Source organism: Cryptomeria japonica, chromosome 8 (genome assembly GCF_030272615.1).
Source record: "Cryptomeria japonica chromosome 8, Sugi_1.0, whole genome shotgun sequence".
In the NCBI taxonomy this organism is placed as follows: Eukaryota; Viridiplantae; Streptophyta; class Pinopsida; order Cupressales; family Cupressaceae; genus Cryptomeria; species Cryptomeria japonica.
The window spans coordinates 529710912-529728710 of NC_081412.1; the positions used below are offsets into that span (position 1 = coordinate 529710912).

General features: G+C 37.2%; 1 long non-coding RNA gene across 1 annotated transcript; it reads left to right on the top strand.

The window, feature by feature from the left end:
* The first annotated feature begins 15618 nt into the window (after positions 1-15618).
* LOC131055425 (uncharacterized) lies at positions 15619-17209 on the top strand. The gene is made up of 2 exons (XR_009108349.1): positions 15619-15966; positions 16211-17209. It is a non-coding gene; the product is annotated as an uncharacterized LOC131055425 (long non-coding RNA).
* The last annotated feature ends 590 nt before the right edge of the window (positions 17210-17799 follow it).

Here is a 17799-nt window from a genome sequence, read left to right on the forward strand (position 1 = left end):
TGTCAAGCGGAGGGAAAAATGTTAAGGCGTGCCTGTGTTGGTGTTAGGCATGTCTGGGTAGGCTAGGCGCGTCTTTGTTTGTGCCAGGCGCATCTATGATTTCAATAGTGCCTGTGTCAGATGCGAGCATGTTTGTGTATTTCAAGGGTGTTTATGTCTTCAAGGCCAAATCGGCAGTTTTGTGATAAACATACGTTGTCGATTGGATAAGCTACTGAGATGATACACTCAAGCAGGTCCTCTAGGGAAGACTAGGATAACAGATAGGGCTAGGATTGATAATTCTATGAGAGAACATACGTTGCCAATCAGGAAACTACTCAAAAGGATACACTCAAGCAAAGGCCCTAGGATAGGATAGAGCAAGGCACTTTGTGATGAATAGGAAGTACCATAGAAATTGGCAATTCTGTGATAGAACATACATTGCCAATTGGATTAGGCTGGAATTGACAATTCTATGATAGAACATACGTTGTCAATTGGTTAAGCTACTCAAAAGGATACACTCAAGTAGGTGCCCTAAAAGATAGGATCAAAGCAGCACTTTGTGATGAACAGGGAATGCTACTAGGATAGAAAGAAGCACTTTGTGATGAACAAGGAGTACCACTAGGATAGGAAGCAGTGGATTTGCTTGACTGCAAGAGGACCTACCTATGTTGGAGTCACGAGAGAGATTCTGGTCGACTTGGAGTTTACGACCAGAGCTGACACTCGAGGATAGAGCAGCAGTTCAGGTTATGGGCTTGCGATATATTTTGTATGTGCCTGAGTTTCGAGCGAACATGGGATTGTTGACTGCATTAGCTAAGAGATGGCACTCGAAGACTTGCACGTTTCATTTGTCGATGGGTGAGATGATAGTCACCTTGGAGGATGTGTACAGGATACTACGGATACCGATCGATGGGGAGTTGGTTCCTTATGATCGAGATGGAGAAAGGGATGCACTGAAATGAGTGTTTCAGAATCCAGGACTGGAGATGAGGGCTGGACATGTGGCTTGGGACACTATAACAGCTACAGGATTAGCACTACCGATGGTGCTCGTAGGAGTGATCAGTGGGTTCTTGTCTCCGGATAGGGCGACACGAGGGTTGGCAGTGGGATGGGGGAGGACACTGGAGACATTGGTGACAAAGCACACCAGGTTTGCATGGGGACTGTGTCTGCTAGCACACTTGTATTATGAGTTGCATCAGTTTGTGTATCACAGATCAGCAGGATTGGGATGCGGAGTGACACTGTTGCAGGTATGGGCATATGAGCATCTATCAGTTACATGACCAATACATTTTAGAGGCAGGGGACATGGGTGCAGCTATGTACACCCGTATGATATGATTACTTCTCAGCCATGGATTGGGAGGCTGGAGTATTGGCACAGGGTGATTGATGAGGTAGATAGTGTGGTATGGAGGCCTTACCAGGACTATGAGGAGTGGGAGGATTACGCAGTGCAGCTACCATATGTATTCCAGAGCAGGTATCTGATTGGTTAGACACCATATGTTATTGAGAGGCAGTTGGTAGATAAGGTGGGCAGGCAGTTCGACAGGATACAGCAGATGCCACAGGGGTCAGCGATGTATGTACGGACAGTGAGGGATCAGGTGCATTTGGGGCCATTGATTTCGTATAATCATGCAGTGACACAGCTGGTATAGATAGTTCCCTTGCCTTGGGATATGTGGGCAGATATAGAGGATGTCGGCATGGATGCAGAGTATACTGCATATTGGGGAGATCATCCCTTTCCACAGCTGACGGATCCAGGGGAGCCGATAGATGGAGATGGTGGAGGTGATGGAGATGATAGTGGAGATGGCGGAGATAGAGGCCGATGGTGGAGGCGGGGCGCAGTGGTAGAGAGGAGAGTGGCTCCAAGGAGAGAGGGCAGAGAGGAGAGACAGGCTCATGTAGTGAGGGGTAGAGGTGGATTTTTGTTTACAGGTGCCAACAACACAAGTTCCTAGACAGGTACGGGGACGAGGACAGGGACAGGAGCAGCCACAGGGACATGGTAAGGGAGGAGAGGAGGAGGATGAGTTACTATCCTTGAGGGAGATCTGCCAGAGACAGGCAGATGATATCCAGGATCTGGAGAGGGAGACAACTAGACTTAAGAGACAGCTGAGGGACATTGAGCAAAAGAGGGATCTGGCTATTCAATGCTATACGAAGGCTGAGACAACATTGAGGGTGGGAGGCAGACATCAGAGGACACAGGGGCCGAATACACCTATGTTCTATGGGCAAGGGAGGAGATAGCCTACTGGAGAGACTTGTACTATGGAGTGGTGCCACCAGATCAACGGGCTAGGAGCTTCCGGAGACCATCGCGGACTGTGATGACCATTGGAGGGAGAGACAGGAGACAAGCGTCTAGTGGTGGGGTCATGGGTCCTCCACCACCACCAGATAGAGGGGGCAGGAGAGATGATCCTGGGACGGGTCCTTCCCGGGCTCAAACTCCGTCGAGGCCAGCCAACTCCAAGGGAGGGAGTTCATCATAGCCTTAGAGGGCTCCCTATGTATCAGTTTTGTACCATTTTGTATGATGATGTAGACACCTTCGGGTGATTTGTGTAGCCATATGTATTTTTACATCATTGTATCATGACACTTATGATTATGAGATATATATATATGAGATGATTCATCGTTGCGGCATCTATATGCATGTGTGCCTATGTGATGCATGTTTCTATGTGATGCTTATGATATGGATGCAAATATGTACATGATGAAATGCAATATTTTTGTTCTTTTTTATGTTTTAATATGTTATGCAAATGCAAATGTGAATGTATGAAATGCAGATGAATATGATAATGCAAATGACTATTTACATTATGAGAATGTAAAATGTGCTAACATGTGTTGTGTGCAGGATGTGATGTAATTGTGATATCTATATGTATGTATGAAATGCTAACATGTGATAATGCAGGCGCAACTACATGAAATGCAAATATTTTTGGCGTGTCATTATACTCAGTCATGTGATAGCAGGCTACACAAACTCAGAAAGGACAATGGAGGTCAATCAAGAAAAGGGGATGGAAGATAGAAGATATGAAAGTGAAAGAGCTTCTTGTGCGTTGTCATCATTGAGCTTTATTATGGAAAATAGGTTATAACAATCCAGATATATGTTCGACCCAGAAAGTCATTGTACCCGTTTGCATGGAGATCAGACAGTCACAAACAAGGAATGCCCTAGTTCATACTAGACTCACAGTGTCCTCATATCCTTGGACAAGTCATAGCATTACTAAGAGACAATCCACAGACAGCAAAAAAATAGGTGATGATACCCCATCCTCGCCTTTCTAGTCAAAGACATCTTGGAGATAGAATCTCTAGTCAGAGACATCCCGGAAAAGCTAAAAGACATGTCACCAAAAGATTAAATCAAAAGAAAACCAAGACTCGATGTACCAACATCCACTGTAGTCCTCAAGTTTAGTGTTTCTTGTCACTTGTATAAGTCTATTTGATTGTGGTCACAATGTTTACTTTCACAAAAGGATAGATAACACTAAACCATAATTTTGTCTGAGTCTGTTGAAAGATTTGATTTGTTGAAGCCCATTGTTGTTGTTGTGTCTCATCTAAAACTAAATGAATCCATGCAACTAATACTTTATTACGGAGAAGACAAAACTTTATTGTGGATTGGCGATGCAAATTTTGCTTTATTGTGGATTGTGCGTGGATAGATTGAAGAAAATTGGAAGAAATTGTACTCCTCAGAAAATATGATGCTCTTAGTTCCACACCCATCACTAGACTTATGATTTGCCTTAGCCAGAGATAGGAGCTGATTTATTATGGATGGAAAGGGGTGAAAAGGAGGGATTATTATGAATGGCTAACCAATCTTAGGTAGATCAATAACAAGCCATGATGGGAATTAAGTTTATTATGGATGAATAGGCTGTGAATGTGTGCAAAGTGAAGGATGAAAGTGAATCTTGAAGGAGAGAGGAGCAATGTCTCTACACATGGTGTCGGTGACCCGGTTTTCACCTTGGTACTTGCCCAGGGCACCGCCGAAGTGGTTTTCATCGTTGGACGAAATGTTTTTCTATTTACTTTTTTATTTTGTTTTTGTTTTTTTTTCCAATTTTTGTTTTTTGTTTTTTTTGTGTCACAAGGTGCACTTGTTTCCTAGGTTTTCACCAAGTAATAATTTTTTATGTTTATGATTTTTTTGTCTTTTTTATTTTTTTTGGTTTTTTTGTATTTTTGAATGAGGATACTTTGAAGAATTGTGTGTAAAACCTACGAAGGTGCATGTTGTTGATAGGATCCTCCAAAGGTTCACCATCTGGAGTGGAAAGTTGATATGCACCAGATCCATAGGTTGTTCTAATGATGTAAGGACCAAACCAATTTGGTTCAAATTTGCCCTTCTTCTCTTTGTCTTGTTGATTCTTAGGATTTTCTCTGAGAACTAAGTCACCTACCTCAAATGTATGAGGCTTAACCTTATGATTGTAGTTGCGTCATTCCTTGACTGAATGATGTGTAGCTCAAGTGATTGTCTTCCTTGATAAAGGAACTAAGGAAAAATTACTAGAGTGTGAATTACATAGGCCCATATGCATGTCACCTAAAGAAGTTTGGGCATCACTAACAACAAAGTCCTTCAAGGAAGCTTCATTAAAGGTCCATGTTGTATCGCCAAAAGGGAAAGGATGTGTGGAACAAGTGGATGAGTGATGGAGGCTTATGATTGTGAATAGAAGTGAAAGTAGCATGACATGATGGAGACTTAAGATCAACAAGTATGCTTTTTGACTTAAAATTGTAGAACTTTTGCCCCCAGTTATTTTGATATTAGGGGAGATCAACTCTTGCTCTTGTTTCTTCATAGGATTTTTATCCTTGACTTTGATTTTTGCAGAGTCCAATAGCTTTTGATTTTGATTTCAACTAAAGGACTTCTCTTTATTTTTGACTTTTAGATTTTTCTTTTCAAAGCTTGATTTTTGATCCCCAACGAGTAAGGGATTTTCTGGTTCTTGTTGATCCAAGTCTGGGAGAGAAGTGGAAATGGAATGAGTGGATGAAAAGGTAAAGTTATGTGAGTTCTCAAGAGGGCTGGTGATATGCTCAATAGATTCTTTGTTGGAACCACTCTTAGGATTATTGATATCAAGAGTTGCTTGCACCACTAGAGGAGATTTGCATTCAGACTTAGTAGCCACAACACTAGGTGGTTCACACCCAATTCCTTGCAAATTGTTTATAGATTGTTCCTGTCGACTGAATACCTTAGGAGATAGAGGGAGTTGATCTACATGAAAGATATACTCACCACATCCCATATCTTTAATCTTGAACTTTTCCTTGATCTCTGCTTGTTTTGATGTAGAAGCTTTCAAGGATTCTGGATCAACATCTGTTGATAAAGGAATAGCTTCTCGATTGAATGGGATTGTTATTTCTGATCTAGGTTGTAGATTGTTGCAATATATGAATAGATTTGGGTCAGCTTTGACAGTCACTTCAACTCCATTGTGTGGAAACATGATACATCGATTATATGTAGATGGTACTACACTCATCTCATGAATCCATGGACGTCCCAAGAGTATGTTGTATGTGAGATTGAGGTCTAGGACTTGACAAACCACATCTTTTGTAACTGGCCCAACTCTGAGAGGTAAGGTAATTGTGCCCTTGGATGAGTTCTCTTCATCATCATATGCCTTAATGATAATTTTGTTTGTAGAATTCATAGCCTTTTCAGAATATCCCAATTGTTTAATAGTGCTCAATGTACAAATGTTTAGACCTTCTCCTCCATCTATCAGGACCTTTTTTATTCGATGTTTGTGTAGGAAGGCTTCAATGTGTAAAGATGCATTATGCGATTGGCTCACAGAGGCATCGTCAGCTTCAGTAAATGTAAGTCAATGTGGAATGGAAAGGTATCCCACCATAGCTTGAAACTGGTCTACATTTAGATCAGTGGGGATAGAAGTGTCTCTCAAATTTTTGTCAAGAATGGCTTTATGTGTAGGGGATATGTGTAAAAGTTCAAGGATGGAGATAAGCGCAGGTGTTTTCCCTAACTGTTCTACAAGGTCATACTCAGGTTTGGTTGATGAGGAAGTAGTGTTTTTAGCGGGAGCACCTTGCAAAGTGAATTTACCTTGATGAGTTGTAACATTACATTCAGAGGTAGGTTCAGAAGAAGATCCAATGCCTTTTAGGACAACCTTGGGTCTTTGGGTAGAATTTTCAGGCGTTTTGTCCTTGATGATAATGGTAGAGACATAATTGTCCATTGAAATGTGATTAATAGTTGAATCATAGTTATAAGATGCTCTGGTATAGTTGGTCTTCTCATCTGTGGCTTTGGCTTTTCCCTTGTCATACTGTGGGAATGGTTCCTTAAACATCTCATGTTCTTGATTGGATGAATGTCCTTCAATCTCAATGTCACCTCTATCAATAAGATCTTGTATGATGTTCTTCAGCCGATGACAATTTCCTGTTTTATGCCCCTTTCTCTTGTGATACTCATAGTACTCATCATCATTCCACCAATGTGGTTTGACCTTTGGCTCATATGGAGGCATATCTGGAAGTGTTATTATCTTGTTTGCTACTAGCTTCTTGAAAGCTGACTCAAGTGGTTCTCTCAATGGGGTGTATTTCCTTCATGGTTTGGAAGTTGTTTGAGTATTCACTTGATTGTTTGTAGAGCTTGATCAAGAAAAAATGATTTTGGGTCGTACTGTATTGGCATCAACAACACCATCATTGATTGTGTTCTTGTTTTATTCCAAAATCTTGGCTTGTCTTTTCCTTTAAATTCCTGTTTGTTTTCTTTGAATGTTTTGATGACACCTTGTTCAATTAAGACCTTCTCTATTGCTAAGCCTTTTTCAATGACATCCTTGAAGGTGGACAAACAAGCTTTTCTTAGGTCATAACCAATGTCTTTGTTAACATTCTAGGTGAACATCTCTACCATTTGTTTTTGTGGAATTTCACAAGAGCATCTACTGGCTAGATTCCTCCATCTTTGTAAAAATGATGAAAAATACTCTCCATCCCTTTGTTTGGTGTTGCACAAAGTAGTACCTGATATATCTGTCTCTATGTTGTATGAGAAATGTTGGATAAATGCCTCTGCTAAGTCACCCCGTGACTTAATTCTAGGTGGGAGTTGGGAGAACCATTCCATAGCTTGATCACCTAAGCTTTGTGGGAATAATCTCATCAAATATATCTCTTCTGTTGCTACCTCAATGCAAGCTATGAAAAATCGTCTTATATGTGCCTTAGGATCTCCTTTTCCTCTATACTTATCAAACTTAGGTGTCACAAAGTGTGTAGGAAATGGAGGCATTGGAATGCTTTTGTCAAATGGATAGGGACATATGTCTCTCATTGTGTAAGTTGGCTTCAGTGTATTTATGTCCTCCATTTTCTTTTGTAAGTCCTTAATTTGTTGCTCCAAATTGTTCTTAGGTGGAGACCAACTTCTTGGACCATACCCCAATCCTGAGCCACCGGGTGGGGGTGGAGCATACTGCATATATGGATGATATTGATCATACACATGTTCATATGGAGAAGGTCTATAGTGATGTTGTGTATATGGACCACTTGGTATAGAGTCATGATGAGGAATGGAATATCTATTTTGTCCATGTATACCATATTCTATAGGCATGCCATGAGTTTGTTCTAGTGTGTTGCCCCCAAATTTGACACGGGGTTTTCTTGTGTCCAAACTGTGAACATGCCTTTGGATATCCAATTGCTTTTGTAGTTGGTCCTTAGCATTGGTATGTGATTGAGTATATTTTTTTGCATAAGACTTCCATAATGGTCTGCGAAGGTGAGTATCATATGTTTGACCATGTGTATGTGCGACCTCAGGCTTTTGAAACAAAGATGATGGTGACTCAGACACAAAATGTGGTCTTTTATTGCCTCCACTATTAGGCCTCCTTTGATCCATGTTGAGGTGAGGTTGCTGCAAAAGTTGATGTTCCATTATTTGAGACATGTCAAAATCATGAGGGATCTTGGGTCCACTTTGTGCCATCACTTGTAGAAAATATTGTCTATCTCTCCTCATTATTTCCTCAACCAATCGATTAAAATGGGGATCCATAATGGAGTCTTCCACTTCTACTGAATGTACAGAAAAGTTGTCCATATTTTCATTGTGTGTATCATTGTTGTTTGTGTTATCCATGTTCTCAATATTTTGAATGTTTCTATAAGCGTCCATGTCAGGTAATATGGTATGATCAGAATTGAAAAAGACATCATTATCATACTCATAGGCACTCATGTTTGCAGACTCTTGAGCCTCTTTATCTTCTCTCCTAGATTTTTGGGAACGTGTTTCAACCATAGACTAGGTCTTGACCAAGGTGTGTTAGACTAGATGAAAATGGAAAGAGTATGGAAGAGCAAGAGTTTGGATGGAATGTAAATGAATCTGAGGTGTACTTGCAATGTCCAAAGTGTAAGACCAAGTATGTATGTAGTAGAGTAGGTGTGGCTTCCAAAGAGATGATAGTTTCTCTTGATGAGGTAAGTTGACCATGACTCTAAGTAAGACCAAATGAGACCCAAAGGTGATAGACCTTGATGAGGGACCACTTAGCAAAATGTTGTTGTATGTAGTGTGTTGAGAAAGTATGATGAGGACAAGCAAGTGACCTTTTGACTCAAGTTTAGACAAATGTGAATGTAATGCAAGATGTAAAGAAATGATGGACTTTGTGAGACCCAGAAATAGGTTGAATTCTAGATGAAATCTTGGAGAGATAACCTACGAATCTCAATAAGTCTGAAATTGGTTGCTCTTGTTTGCTAGACTGTAAATTTTTCCAATTTTGAACACAAACGTGTCTGTATACTTCACAGATGCGGTTAAATGACACAGACGTTGTTGAAAACTATACACACGCATTTCTGAGATTTTGTGGATGTAATGTTGCTTAAGAGAACACAGACACGTTTTTGCCTTTCACAGACGCGGCTAAATGACACGGATGTGGTTCTATCAGACACAGAGGTGTTTCTGGAAACTGGGTGCAATTTTTCCAATTTGTGAAGTTGTTGTTGTGACCAAATCTGAATTTTTGACTTTTTTTTTGTGACAAGAGGACACAATGTTGCTAAAGACTCGATGTTTGTAAGTGTTTAGACTCAAAATGACTCAAAGAAAGTGTGTTGTTTGATGTAAAAATGTTTTGCATACACTTGAAGACACAATGTTTTTGATGTTTGGTCTTGAGTGTTTGAATGTTCAAAAGAAGACAGGCACAATTCTTATGGCTAGCCAGGACAATAGTTGTTGATCCCACATGGGGTTTCCCCCAAAGCTACGCTATTCAAAGCGGATACTTAGATGCTTGACCCCACTGGCTCCACCCTCGGCACTCACTTCTCTGGGGCAGCCAAGCATCAGTCCCCATGAAAACTCCCCGTGGTTAACTTTGTATCTCTACTAAGAACTGTATGTGTGTGGGTCGCTTCAGAAGTTCGATCTCCTGCCCCAACAACTAGAAGGATTTTGGCTTTCTAAAACAAAAAGGTGCTAGTAAGGGCATCCACTCATGTGGCCATACATACGGCACTTTCAGCTCTATAAATATAGAAGGCTCCCAACCGATAGGGGTTACGCCCTACAACTAATCAAATAAATTTGATCAAACGGATTTATGGGGAGACATAGTGTCGATATGAACTAATCAACACACATTACCCATGGCTTTCACCATGGATACAATTATTTATAGTGGTTCGGAAGAGGTGGGTTTTCCTCACTACCACTTGGGTCGTTCTCTCCTCACTACTAATTCTAGTAACCACATGGGGAGACAGACCCTCTAGAGATTAAACAAAAAGAGCCTATTACCCAAGACATAAAAGACACTGGTTCAATTTTAGTGCATCAATGGAAGTGTTTGATAATATATGAAAACAAGGCACACAATAAAGATAAAAAAACCCTTCCCAAAATTCTGCAACAAAGATTTGTTAGTAGTTTTGCAATAATACCCCTCCTGCAAGCACACAAGTTAGGTAAATTTTAGATCCAAAAGACTTTGTGAAATAGGGGCCTTCGATAGGACGTTTTTTTGATAGATTCAAAGATCTAATTTTCCATGAGTTATTTTGCATCATAAAAAATAGGGAACCTGCAAAATTTCAAGAAATTTTCAGAAATGTAAGAAAATTCAAAATATTTGCTAATTTGCTCCAATTTTTATGAAAAATCATAAAAAATTCATATAAAATGCACAAATGATCCAAAAAATCTTAAATTTTTACTGGACACTCCTGATATCCTTCCAAACCTGTATTATTATGATCATACTGCACAAACTGCTTGGAATTATTTATGATCATAATAATGCAAAATTTATTTGCGATATGATCATAATAATGCAAAACCTTAACTTTTGAAAATCCAATTTTTAAGGAATTGTTTTGCATCAAAATTAAAATCACAAACAACAGATCCTGTGTATAATTTTGAGAGATTTCCAAAAATGTAAGAAAATCCAAAAAATTCGCCCATTTTCTCTCAAAATTAATCTTTTATAAAAATGCATGAATAAATCATAGAAAATTCAAATATACTCCAAAAAATTTGATTCTTTTACGAAGCACCTCTGATAATGTTCTTGACTTGTCAAAAAATTTGATGCCAAAATGAAAATCCATTTGTGAGATCTGATCAAAATAATGAACAACCCTAATTTTTAAAGATCCGATTTTTTAGGAAATATTTTGAATCAAATTTAAAATCACAAAGAACAGATCCTGTGTATAATTCTAAGAGATTTCCAAAAATGTAAGAAAATTTGAAAACTTCTCTCATTTGCTCTCTAAAATATTTTTTTATGAAAATTCATAAAAAATTCGTAAAAAATTAAAATACGCTCCAATAGATCTGAATTTTGGTTTGAGAGTTGTTGATACTGTATTAAACCTGCCAAAACAATTTGGTGCAAAATTTTCAAGATTTTTGTGAGATCGGATCAAATCTCTCCAAGATCTTGATTTTGTGTCCAAAAGCCTAGTTGCACAAGGTTATTCTCCAAATTATTTTACAAAACAGCAATATAGGGTTAGAAAAACTTGCAAAAAACACAAATCTAACAAAAATCCATGTCCCATGGGGCGTGCCAAAATGTTTATGGTAAAAATGGAAACAACAATATTGAAAGACTAAATAGAATTCAACCACAAAACCCTAGCCTAACAACAACAAAGATCCACCATAACATATGAAGATTACCTAAGGCAATGCAAATCAATAAAAATCACAAAGATGATACCATCACATGTCCAATAGGGTTTGGATCTCCATTATTCCTATCTCCATTGATCTTGCTTGATATATTTGCTCTCAGATTTTATTTGTGCACAAGAGCTCAACAAAGAACAGAAATGTGGTTGCAAGTAGGCTTGATCGCATATGAAAGTTTGAATGCTAGAAGGCTTCAAAGATCGATTAGCATGATTAGAATGATTGAATAGGGTTGATAATGAAGGAAGCATCTCCTTATATAGAAGACACTATAAGAAATGGAGGGATAAGATCGATAGGTGCAAAAGATAAATGGTCAGCTAAGATTAGAGGGTAGGTAGAGAAAATAAGAAAATAATGAGAGGGTGGGTAGTGTAGGAATTAAGAGATGAATGACATGTGTCATAGGTAGAAAAGGATAATGAATTAATTAAATAAATAAATATTTATTTAATTAATAGAAGAAGTGGGATCAATTAAATAAATAAAAGTATTTATTTAATTTAGGAAAAAGGATAATTTAAATAAATAAATGTATTTATTTAAATGAGAAATAACGCTAGAAGAGGATAAATGAATTAATTAAATAAATAAAGATTTATTTAATTAATAGAAAAATTAGGCTAAAAATAATTAAATAAATAAAATATTTATTTAATTAGACTGGACAATTTTAGGTGTCTACAGTAGAAGCTACTACTTCTTGACATTCAATGATGATTTCACAAGAAAAGCATGGGTTTACTTTCTAAAACATAAGAATGAAATGCTTGATTATTTTTTGTCAATTCAAGGCTCTTGTAGAGAAGCAAAGCGGGCATCACAACAAAGCATTGAGAATGGATAGAGGTGGTAAATACATTTCAAATGACTTACATAAAGTTTTGCAAGGACGATGGTATCCACAAAAAATTTACTACAAAGTATAGCGCTCAACAAAATGGTGTAACTCAAAGGAAAAATAGAACCATTATAAAAATAGGAAGGAGTATATTGAAAGATATCTGTCAAATGAGTATTGGGCTAAAGTTTTATCTCATGTGCAATGTATATAATTAATAGATATCCTATTAAAAGCGTAATCAATATGATTCTAGAAGAAGCATGAAGTCGAAGAAAATATAATGTTTCTCGAATGAGAGTATTTAAATGTGTGGCATATACACATCCTATATAAGTTGAGAAGAAAATTAGACAACAAAAAAGAAAATGCATATTTGTGGGATATAGTGATGAATGTAAGGCTTACGAGTTATACAATCCAATAACTAAAAAAGTGATAATCAGCAGAGATGTGTAGTTTATAAATGATGAAGCATAGGATGAAAGTTTGGAAAAATCAATCAATGTTTCAGCCAATTTACCACAAGAAGAAAAAGAAGAATTTATACTAGCAGGTACTCCTCTGATTTTGACTCCTTCCACACCCATTCAATCTCAAAAAAGTGGTCAAATGACGCATTCATCAAGTGCAAGGACAACCCCACACGTTCAAGAAAATACTCCATCAAATGTGCAATAAACACCATCTTCAATTGGTACTCTTGGTGTTGGACCATCAAGTCCACTTTCAGCAAGCTTAAGGAGACCAAAACTTAGAAGTTTAAGAGACATTTATGAGCAAAATGATGGTTAAAAGAATGTAAGACTAACTTCTCTTTTTTCTTTTTATTCACATGTAGATGATCCAATTCATTTTGAAGATACTATTAAAGAATAAAAATGGGTAAATGCAATAGATGAAGAAATAGATGCTATAGAAAATAATCAAACATGGTAGTTAGTTAATCTTCCACAACGAAAAGAGGTGATAGGAGTGAAGTGGGTCTACAAAACCAAACTAAATGCAAATGGTGATGTGCAAAATCACAAAGCAATGCTTGTAGTATAAGGTTATTCACAATAGAACAGGGTAGTCTACAATGAAACATTTGCACTAGTAGCTCATTTAAACATCGTGAGAATAATATCAATCATAGTAGCTCAAAACAAGTGGGCAGTATATCAAATGAATGTGAAATCAACATTCTTGAATGATTTCATAAAAGAAGAGTTCTATGTGAAGTAGCCACTTGGGTATGAGATTTTGGGCCATGAAAACAAATTTTACAAACTAAAGAACTCAAGCAAGTCCCAAAAGCGGGGTATAGCAAAATTGATTCTTATCTTTTGCAAAATGGTTTTAATAGGTGCAATAGCGATCCTACAGTATGCATCAAGGTAAATGAACAAGGTGAGATTGTAATTGTATGCTTATATGTTCATGACTTTATATTCACATGCAATCTATCAATTGATGTGTTCAAAAGTGTTATGAAAAAAGAATTTGAGATGACTGATTTAGTTTTAATGAGTTACTTTCTTGGCATTGAGGTAAATCAAAATGAAAATGGTATTATTCATTCCACAATCCAAGTATGCAAATGATATTTTGAAAAGGCTTAACATTATGAATTGTTAAGCAACTCCAACACCAAATGTGACAGGTTTGAAATTGAGCAAAGATGACAAAGGATCTAATGTAAATCCAACTTTGTAAAAAAAACTTGTTGATATTCTTATGTATTTAATAGCCACAAGGCCAGACAATGTTTGCAGTTGGTCTTATTTCAAGGTTCATGGAGTCTCTCATTGAAAAGTAGGAAAAAGAATTTTAAAATATGTTAGTAGAAAGAGGAACTATGGAATACTCTACTCGAAGGTCAAAATGATTTCAAGCTAATAAGATATAATGGTGGTTATTGTGGAGGTAGTATAGTATAGATGATAGGAAGAGCACTTTTGGCAATGCTTTTAATTTTAGATCAAGTGTAGTATCACATGCTTCAAATAAACAATCGATTGTTACTCTTTCATCAGCTGAAGCTAAGTATGTAGCAGCTACAGGGGCAGCATGTCAAACAATATGGATGAGAAGAATGTTAAAAGACTTGAAGAATGAACAATATGAAACAACAAAAATTGATTGCGACAATAACTCTATAGCATTGTGATATCATTTCATCATGGAGCCGAACAGTAATAACAAAAATCATTTTAGAACATTACAGATCTGAAGATCAATTTGCACACATCTTCACCAAGACACAGGAAAAAAAAATTGTTTATCAAAAAGATGGATTGAATATCATAAATGATAGTAGTTGTACACCAACTAGTATATTTATTTCTCCGTATACCCCTTCTTTCTCCCGTCGTCAACTTGTTCTGTCGAAACTTTTCAGCATGTGTTTTCCTTTTTGTCCAGCTCTCTCCATTATTCTTTTTGCCTCCGTTGATTGCACACAGGACAGTATAAAATCAAATGAAAATCTTTTTCCTCAGTTTTTCTATGCTGATGTATAACTGCATTTAATATTTTTTGGTTTTCTCACTTTTGACTGGGCATATACGAAGAAAACAGAGCAGTCTTTTGTGTGTGTAGAAGAACAAAGCAGAGAAGCATTCCTGTTGCAACAGCATTGCTGGTTTGCAGTCAGAAACAAGGGTTTATATATTTTGTATTTCCCGAATGAAATCAAGAGCAACAGCACTTCTTTATAAATCAGATTTGTGTATTTTAGATACATATGAATATATAAATTTTATAAGAATTTTTTTTCTTTATTTTCTTTTCTATTTCTCTCTGTTCTTTGTTTTCTCTGTCTCTATTTGTCCTCTACCCCTCTCTCTCCTTCAAGCTTTCCTCGTCAATAATTGTGCATTAGTTTTATATCATAATATTTGAAACTTCAGAATTAATTATAGATCGTCATTTCTTAAAGCCCAATATAATTTAAATTTGGCTTGTATTCACGCATTATAATCGATCTCTAAGGAAATGCCAACTTTGATATAATTCTGATTTCCATCTCACTCAACCTTTATTTGATATTTTAATGTAATTGGTAAGCTAGTTAAATCAATTAACAATATTCAATCTTATAAATCACTTCATATGGTGTCGTATATATTACATCATATAAGAGGTGTTTGGACAGTTACTGTGCTTAAAATAAATTTTATATATTACTTGAAACTTTAAAAAAATATAAATTTTAATTAATTACAAATATATTTAAGTTAAACAATTTAGTTAAGGTGTTATAATTAGAGGGATTATTCTGTCAAAGTCATTTAAAGATCAAACTTAACTTTCATTGAATTCTTAAAATTTATATTTTAACATCAATCATTCTCACCAATCAACCTGCAACCTTTTCAGTAAATCTTAAATACTAAAAACTTAATAAAACATCAACGTTTGTAAGTACATATAAATGCCAAAACAAATGATATAACCCTGCATTGATATTATTTGTAGTGTTCCATTACATGGTGGAAAGTTTCCTTCTTGTAAGCAGCATATCAATGCCAACTGGTGAATTCGAACCTACTTTTTAAGCAGAATTTCTTTATTTATGATGGGAGCAGGCTAACTATCTTGCAGCTTGTAGTTCTCTCAACTTTCAGAAGTTTCTTCTTTCATTTTAGTGCTTCTTACAAATATGATTACACGAGAAGAGCTGAATTAGAGGATGCAGCTAAGAAATCACGGGACTTCAACATCTACATTGTTAGAACTCAATTGGAGAATGTTTAGCTGGAGGATTGCAAAAAGGCCAGCAACAACTCAGCTGCTGAGCTCTGTAGAAGCATTAACAATGCCAGGGGTAGCACCATCGTGATTTTTCATAGTCTTATATTGGGCAAAGCTTGGCTGATTAATTTTAAGTTTTATTATGTATTTTTATTAGGCAGAGTGTAACAATGGTAGTCCAATACAATGATGATTCGTTTCTTTATTTGAGACATCCAAAACCTTAAATAACAATAAAATGTAGGCTGTTTAATATGTAGCCATTTTAGACCATTCTATGATGATGATCTCCTTATAATTCATTTAACATTTTGCAGGTTCAAATCATTGTTCTGAATACCATATGCGCTGTGCCACGACTGCACAGAGAAAATCTCCAGTTGCTCTCCAAATGAAGAGTGCATTCTCCGAAATAGTATTTGTACATAACTTTTGCTTGATGGTTGCTCCAGATTTGCTGGAGTGTGTAGAGGATGTAGCCCACAAGAAAGTGGAGGTGAGAGGGACAGTGGATCCAAAGAAGAGACTGCTCAATCAGGAAAAGAGGTTGAATGGCAAAAGTTTTATGAGAGGGGCTTAGAAAACACAAGGATTTGGAACAGCCCCACCAGAACAAATGCAATGCTTTTTCACAGAGTCTTATTTATAGAACTGTTGTCTTTACTGGACATCTAATGATAAAACAACAGCCTCATAATGAGATTATGAAGAAAAACATTGGATTTGATCTCCAGTGAAGCTGCTTCAGATCCTTGTGTTTTCTAATGCTAGACAATGCTTCTCCACATAATCTTATTAATGGGGCTTTGGTCTAGCAAAGACAACAGCCTCCATCAATAAGATTATGTGGAGAAGCATTGCATTTATTCCCCTAGGACTGCTCCAAATCCTTGTGTTTACCAATGCTCTCAAACTGTATGCTATTCAATCCCTTTTTCTGATTGAGCAGTCTTTTCATCCTCTATTTGGATCCAGTTCCTCTCACCGTCACTTTCTTGTGGGCTACAACCACTACTTAGTCAGCAATTCCCTAGCACCCACCAAGCAAACTTTATGTTCAAATGCCATTTTGTAGAATTTGATTGCACCACAAATTATTTATCTTACACATCTATCAAATGCTCTGTATAGGATTTCAATCTAATCAAGCTTGAAAAAATTTCGACATGAAAACAGACAAGGACTTAACGCCTTTATGTCCCTTGAAATGTCGGTACATTTTCTTGCTATAGTTGGAAAAAAATGAATGAATCTCTCTTGTATGCCAACTACAAAACTCATACTGAATATAAATATATATTTATGCCTTAGTCTTATCCCGTTGTTTATCCATTATCATTGTCTGTACTTTTCCATGTGGGTGTCTGCTGGAGCATTCAATGTAATTGTTGGAGGATTGTGTAATATTTTCATTCAGTAGGAGTGGCAATTCATTAAATAAATTATTTTAAGATATACCGACATCCTTTCTGCAGTTGAGGCCTTACCAACCAGGAAATGGCTGTCAAGCCTCATGCATCAACCACATCAAAAAAAGAAGCAACATCAGAAGAATAGCTGATGCGGATGGCGTTCCTGTGCGCAGGTAAGGCCATGCGCAGCCTCTAAGGCTGCGTGGTGGCTCTTGCATGTGCCTTTCCCTTTGGTGGCTCCTACATGTGTTCTTTCCTTTTCTTTTTTCCTGTTTGCCTTTGTGTGTTCGCTGCTGGGTGTGGAGTGGTGCGGGGGTTTGGGTGGGTGACGGTCTGGTGGGAGGATTGTTCGGTGGGGGGGAAGTGGTTGGTGGAAGCGGTGGAGTAAGGGTTGGTTGGAGCCCGAGTGAGTTGGGTGGGACTATGGTGGTGGTTTCCAATAGTCTGGTTTTTACAGGCTCGAAGCCATCTCAAAAACTTTCAGAGGCTATGCA